Here is a 7,834-nt window from a genome sequence, read left to right on the forward strand (position 1 = left end):
CCCACAATCTGAGTGAATTATGGCAGGCTATTTTCAAGAGTCAAGCAGAGTCTGAGCTGCAATAACAGTTTGTCAAAACGAACATGACAACTTAATAAAGCAAAACTACAGGGCCAGTGTGAAAGTCCCTAGGCTTGCCCATGACACCGTGAGTGACCGGAGCAGGGACTAGCTGGGGGGTGTGGACTAAATAAGGGGCCGAGGCAGGTTGTTGTTAATGGAGTGGAAAACAGGTATAATACAGGTACAATACTGCACGCAAAGGTCAGCTGGGTATGACGTGCACAGTCATCAGACCATAATTAAAATAACACAAACAAAAGAGGAACCTCATAAATGCACTCTGTGAGCTTGACATTGCCTATTTACGGACGATTTAATTTTTCCCTTGTCGTATCATACCTACACTTGCATACTGCATGAATTTTGATGGACTGTGTAGAAAGTGTTATGATGGAAGAACAAGATTTAATCCACAGGTTTTGACACTGTTCCTGGCAGCAGAAGACTTAATAACTGGTAATTTTTCATGCTGGACAGGCCAGAGCTGGATTAGCGATTAAGATTTCAGTGGTCAGTGAGAAGCTTCTCGGAGGGATTACAGACCATAACAGATAGCTCAGACATTTAAGTTCCTGGCACAGGACCGCCACAGGAATGTTCTCAGGCAAACAAATCAACAGAGAAGAAAAGCTGCTGCTTGAAACGCGCCTGGACTGCCTGTGATCTGTCAAGTGCCACACCCAGACAAAACAACAAGCTCCTGGAGCAAATCCACCTGCCGCTCTGCTTTGACAATTAAAAAAAATATATGAAAATATATCCAATGACCTGGTTAGCTCTAATCAGATATGCCCTTCCTCAACAACTGGTACTAAAGTAATCTATGTGGCAGAGAGCCAGAATCGAAAGAATGAACGTAATGTTCAAGATTTGGAGATGGGGACTGTTACAGGAGTCGGTCAGTAAACACCTAATTCTTATTCCAGCAGTGTTCTCGATGGAAAGATAACCAGCTGGTGTCCTTCGCGCTTGTTTGTTGTGTTGCTACTGCAAAGGCTTTTTTTATTTGTTTTTTCGCGATGTGACTGCACAAACAATGGTCTCCTTGGTAAACACTTTAGGCTGCATGTGTAATGCATGTGTAATGCTTTACCCCAACAGGCACACATTCACAGGTATTTTGACATGCACGTTCTCCAGAGGGATCCTACGTGTGTGTGTGTGGGGGGGTCTGACCTTGACTCGTGAAACAGCAGTGTGTTTACACCACATGCAAGCACTCACCACGCCGCCACAGACATTACCTCTCACACTCCCCTGCAGTCCCATCTGACAGACCAAGAGAGAGAAAGAGAGAGAGGAGAAGGAATGGAAAAGAGAGAGAGAGAAAGACAGGAGGAAAGGAAAAGAGGGAGAGAGAGAGAGAGACAGGAAGAAAGGAACAGAGAGAGAGGGGGAGAGAGAGAGCAACATTCATTTTCCATGCTGCTGTCTGCACCGGAGCCCATCAGAGTCTGACATCAGAATCTGTCAAAGCCGCCGACTTGCACCTCCACCCATCTTGCTCTCACTCTCTCACCCCCCTCCCCCTCCCCCACCCCCCTCCCACCTCTCCCCAAATCCCTCCCGTCACCTCCGATGACTGCTATTAATGAGCTGAGATGCAGACGGGCCCCTCAGATAGAACAGTGCGTAAACAGCATAAAGAGGGTGCAAAGAAAGTGTCTTTATTTAGCCGACACAGAGCTTCCTTTGAGCGGCCGAGCCGAGTCATGAGTGAGCTTACTGATTGACCAAAGAAAACTTTCCAGCCCTTTTTCGCCTCGGGCTCGTTTGGTTCGGCGCCGGCAGCGGGCATGGTGTACCAGCGGGAGGCATGCCCGCGCCCCTCCCCTCCGGTCACGGTGTGCCTGCCTGCACAGAGCCCGTCCAGAGAGGTGGGGTCGACTAGGTGCCACCCAGACCCCCCTTTACCCCTAAGTTTGAGCTGAAGTTCTTCAGGTCAGAACTATGAAACGAGCTCGCCAGACCCAATTACACTGCAATTATGGAGTAATTCCACTACCACTCCAGCCAGATTGTCCATAATGCTCGTACTTATGGGCATTGTAAGAGGCATGGGTTATAAATAGTAGTCTCTGTGGAGAGCCAAGCATCTTGTAAGGGAGCAAGTGAGGTAGCTCTGCCAGGTGACTGGCTGGGTGACTGGGTGACTGAAGTGGGTGGTGGCACAGGCCCGGGACCCAGCGGCACTGATCTGCTGCACAGAAAGGCATCTGTGCTGAAATTGTATCCACTATACGGGTCAGACTGCCACTGCCACAAACTGCCACAATCACGTGTTGTGTGTGTGAAAAGAGAGAGAGAGAGAGAGAGTGTGTGTGTGGTTGTGTGCCCTTTCTAACTGCCCAATAGAGATTAGCTCTCTCTCCTTTGCTATGGTGGTCCTTTAATCTCTCTTTCTTCCTGTGTGTTTGAGTGACACACACACACACACACACACACACACACACACACTTTAATGGTTTATGTTACCCTTCGTCAGACTTCATCCTCCATGTTTTAAACCTCTATTCACGCTCTCTCTGCCATGTGTGTGTTTCAAACCTGTATCTGTGCATTCCTCTTCTATCACTCACTGTTATGTGTGTAAACACATATGATACAATACTGAGCTGGGATTTCCTGTCTTAGCACAGGATAGCAAACAGTCCTTTTAACATGGCTATTCAGAGATTATCACATCCAACATCACCACTGAAAAATTGTTCCATCACTAACAAGTGAATGGACCCCTAACACCAATGAAAAGGCCAGTGTTCTCATGATCTTAGATAAAACAGACAAGCTGGGGTTTCTAAATATGTAGGCCTATGTAAAAAATAAATGAAAGTATTTGCTATGATAATTTTATAATTATTATGCATTGCGCTATAACCGTGATGTATTTCCTGGTTGGTTGATAATGATATAATAATGATATAGATTATCTGAATATTTCTAGACATTATCCTATAATGCTGAATTTTTATGTCCTTATGTCCCTTTTCAACACATTAGAGATGACTCTTTTTTGATCTTGAAACATACACTACCGGCCAAAAGTTTTGAAACACTTAGTTAGTATGTAGTAAGCAAAAACTTCCCGTACAACATGCATTGGAACTCCTTCAGGACTGTACACACCGCCGCCGACTTGAGCTTCCAAAGATTCAGGAAGTCATTCATTTTCAATGGAAGCAGCAAAAAAGAAGCGTCAATTCAGTTGGCGTCACGTTTTGGGCGTCTTGAGCGACTTGAACGTCAAGCAAAAAGTTGAAAGTAAGTCAACTTTATGGTAATGAGCTATGATGCGTTTCAGCGACCAACGACCAGCAACCAATCTGAATAGACGGCCTTTAAATAAAGTAGTAAGCTAGAACATGATCGAACGTAGAATCCTGTCACGTCAGAGCGGCCAGAGCGGCCAAAGCGGCCAAAGCTTCCCTGTATTTTTTTGACAAGCGTCCTTGACAGGGCGACCCGAGCTTCTTTGGAAGCTCAAGTCGGCGGCATTGTGTATGTACAGTTAAGGTTGAAGGTTGAGGCTTGGTTGAGGGTTAAGTCTTCAATTTTAAGTTTTGCTCTACAATGTAACAATAGTAAAAAAAATAAAGCCATAAAAGAGTAGGTGTTTCAAAACTTTTGACTGGTAGGGTACCTTCTTCCCCTCCTCAGTGGCCTGGAGAGGAGCCGTAATGGCGTCTGAGCGCTCTTATCGCAGCCTGAGGAGGAACCGTAATGGCGTCCGCACATGTGCGCTGAGGCCCAGCTGCTGGCCCGGGGCTCCAAACACTCTTATCTCAGCCTGTGCTGAGCTTGATTAGCGGGATGTCAAAGCCACGCAACTACGGCCCCGAGTCCCTTTCCACGGTCCCCTCTGGTGGCTTAACTGTCCCATGTTTTTTCTTTGTTTTACAGGTAAGCACAGTTGCCTATAGCATTGATGATGATGATGACGTGTTTTTGTGCTAAGCAGATATGCATTGAAAGATTTTTGAGTTATATCCATGTAATGAATTTGAGAACAAGATCAAGATCTATGTGCATTCCACATCTGAATTGTTGACAAAATTACCCCAACCCCCTTTTGGCTTTCAGACTTTACCTCAATATGGGTGGCAAATGCCTTTCAGCCTTTGAAATTACACTTTAATGCGCTTAGTTAATGAACTAGGCTGCAATGACTTTTTGAAGCACTAATGAGCACTAATATCTAATTAAGTCAAGGCATACAGCCTGAAAATGGGCTTTTCAGAATACTACTTACAGTACTGATGATCAAAATGCTCATGATTAAAGTCATACTTTATACATATATTTGTTTATGGCTGCTAATAAAATGCAGGAATGCAGACAGAATTGAACTTCTTTTTTAATCTGCATTAGTGTTTTGTCAATGTAAGTTATGCAGATGGTGTGGTGTTATGCCCCAGATGATTCCAGCATGTGGCGAAGAAATTGGAATGGAATAGAAAGTGGCTCTGTGGTAAATGGCACACGGCACGAGTCTGCATATGGAGTTCCTTCTGCATTATTTGGGCTTTTGGGGAGCTTATGTGTCAACTTTATCGAAACTGCCAGTTACGAGCCGAGCTGTCTTATCACATGCCCTGCAGCTGCCAATAAATCCCTTCCATTTTGGTTCCTCATTTCGTTTTGTTAGCACTTTCCCTTCTCTGCCCCAAGGCTACTGGTCCAAATAGACTTCCCAACTAAAGTAATGATAACTAATTAACTAATAACTAATTAGATCCTAATTTGTGAACCTCAATGAATGAAAACAGCATGCAGTAGTTATGCAGAGGGAGGAGAGACCAGCAGTATTGACCATAATACAACTGAAAACAAGCCTGTTTTAGAAGAAGTCCTTGGAATGATACATAGAAATAGTGATGCATACCGAAAGGAACATCTTTTTGAACAAATGAACAGTAATCTAATTCATGCAATCAAAACTGTATGTGATATGATATCCATCACAAATGGATATTCTCTGATATGTTGTTTATTTTATTTTATTTATTTATGTTTTAGTTTTTTTGCGGTTGCTAACCTGTTGATCCTGGACTGTGCCAAGTCCCGGACTTGACCTCCCACATTTGTTTTGTTTGAGTGCCCTTTTATGGCCTGCATTTATGCAGCTGTAATTATCTTTGCCCTTAGCCTATCGCTGGCCCATCAAAACAACATCAGACTCAGTCTAATTGTGGTGCAAAGGGCCTTCATCATCACTGTTGTTAGTTATCATACTCTCTCTCTCTCTCTCTCTCTCTCACACAGGATTTACACACACAACCCATAACTACTCTGTGTGCTTGTCAGGAAACAGCACATCAAGGATTGTTCCTGTCCGGCATTCCTTTCTCAGGGACATGAAACAGACCATTCCAATCTATGTAAACATTGCACGTTTGTTGAATCATCATACGTTTTGCGTACTACAGTGCATCTATCTACATGCAGTGGTGATGGTGTTTATATCCGTTTTTTTTATCTCTATTCACTTATTCACACTATCATAATTTACTTCTTTATTACCCTTATCTCTGACCGACGTGAGTATCTTCATTTACCATAAGTGGATGGACTCTGAAATGCTGAGAGGCAGGCTAAATGTATATGCTGTGATTACGATAACTGATGTCCTTGTACCTTAGCAGAGTGTGGAGACATCAGACACACACATAAGGAAGACAGTGATGATGAATAACTGTCTGATAGCCTCAGGATGATGCCCCATGGCCCATTACCCCAGCCTCCTTTGGGAGCACTTTGTCTCTGTCAGCGAGAGTGGTTTTAAACTGAGGAAATGGAACTGATCTCAGATCGGCCGTTTTCCCATCTTTGCAGCCACAGCATTGGGTGAGACTGTGAGGTCTGACTCAGCAAGCATCCAATTCGACTCATTTGCTGGAAGGACGCAGTGTGTGTTCGAGAAAACACATGAACAGGGGAAGAAATAAGTGTGTGTGTGTGAATGTGTATGAGGACAGAGAGATAGAGAGAGAGACAGAGAGAGAGAGAGAGAGACAGAGAGAGAGAGCAAAGGCAGGCTAGAGAGACCAAAAAGCACCATGGGAAAGGTCTATAGAGCTAAGACTGGGGTGAACCTGGAAAGATAACATGCTGTAACAGGTTAAGATTCAGGGAGTAACCAATGAGGTCATACAGTGAGATGAGACAGGCCCCTAAAGAGACCCCTGACACACATGTGTGTGTGTGTGTGTGTGTGTGTGCGCGCGTGTGTACTGTATGTGTGTGTGTGTGTGTGTGTGTGTGTGTGTGTGTGTGTGTGTGTGTGTGTGTGTGTGTGTGTGCGTATCTAGGCAATGAGTGTTTATGTGCGTGGGTGTGTCGTGTGTTTCAGTCTGGCCAGGAGGAGTGTCTGAGCCACAGCACTCCTGTGTACGGCCGTATGTGATGTCACTGCCTCTACGGTGCGTCCCCACCTCTGCAGCGCTGCCCACGGAGACCTTCCAGGGACCGAGGGGTTGGCGCCAGGCCTGGCATGCCGTTTTAAGCCCGAGAGAGAGGGCCTGATGGCATGGCAGATAACGCCGCGGAGGGTGGAGACACGCAGGAGGTGGAGGGCAGGGATAAGAGGGCAGACATGCTCTGTTGTTTCAACACCCGGTTTGCTGGAGGCCAGGGAGCATGTTGTAGGGGCCAATCTCAGAGTTGCTCCTGGCCCATGCCCCATGATGTTTACCTGCCCAGAAACAGAATCTAGCCCTGCCGGTTCACGCTTGACTGGAGAAGAAGACTGGTGAATGAAAGAGAGAGAGAGAAAGACAAAGAGAGACAGAGAGAGAGATGAAGTGACGAAAGAATTTAAATAGAAAGTTGGGGATGTTCCAAGGATAGCCAGTTCAAAACCTTTCTAAGAGACTGAGATGGGTTCATGGGTTTTCAACCAGAGGGAACGGATTGAAAGTACGAGGAGATACAGAGAGGGACAGAGAGGGAGAGAGAGAGAATAAAAGAGGGAGAGGGACAGAGAGGGAGAGAGAGAGAATGAAAAAGAGAGAGACAGAGTCAGAGAGGGAAAGAAAGAGATAGATAGCATCTCCCAACATGCATCACTTAGTTTCACAACATAACTCAAATTTCTACTGGTGGATGAAGGCACCCAGCGAGCACAGACCTGTTTCTTTGATTTCAAAAATAGAACAGCAGTTTCCCTCTCACTGTAACTCCCCTCCCATTGCTACCCTGACCCATGGCTCTGTCTCTGTCTTTCTTCATGTCTCTTTCACTTTCAATGCATGTCTGTTTTTCATTCTTTCTTTTCTGTTCCCTCTGTGAATTCCTGCCTATTCCTGCCTTTATGTTGCAAACCTAAAGATCTCCACTGCTCCCCTCCTCCACCACCACCACCACCAAGACCCATCCGCCACGCCCCAGCGCAGGCGCTACAATACGCCACCTTCTCTGGCTCGCAGGTTAATGGGAGCAGTAATGACTCTGTCATCTGACCTCTTGTCACATTCTCACTTCCCTGATGTCCCCGCAAACCCTCCTCTCCCACCAGGCCTCTTTGCTCCTCCATCGGCCAGGCAAACAGGATGTGTCCCGTCATCTGGTAACCTCCCCCCGCCCCCATGATCGCCCTGTTCCATCTTACGTGACGCACGTACCGTCACCCCAGGGCCAGCTCAAAGCAGGTCTCTGCGGCTCAGACCCTGAAGCGGTTCGGCGGCTAGAATTACCCAGCAGGCATTAGCTTAGAGAGCGCTTTATGGCAGTGAGGTGGTAATTCAATTACATGTTATTGAGCTGCTCATGACCG

General features: G+C 45.9%; 1 long non-coding RNA gene across 1 annotated transcript in view; it reads left to right on the forward strand.

Annotated features, from left to right (window-relative positions):
• Positions 1 to 3,883: 3,883 nt before the first annotated feature.
• Positions 3,884 to 7,834, forward strand: part of LOC125294386 — a 12,565-nt gene continuing 8,614 nt past the window's right edge. The window contains exon 1 of the long non-coding RNA XR_007193520.1: positions 3,884 to 3,963. This is a non-coding gene — a long non-coding RNA (uncharacterized LOC125294386). The remainder of the gene's footprint in view (positions 3,964 to 7,834) is intronic.

Source organism: Alosa alosa, chromosome 5 (genome assembly GCF_017589495.1).
Source record: "Alosa alosa isolate M-15738 ecotype Scorff River chromosome 5, AALO_Geno_1.1, whole genome shotgun sequence".
NCBI classification, from domain to species: Eukaryota; Metazoa; Chordata; class Actinopteri; order Clupeiformes; family Clupeidae; genus Alosa; species Alosa alosa.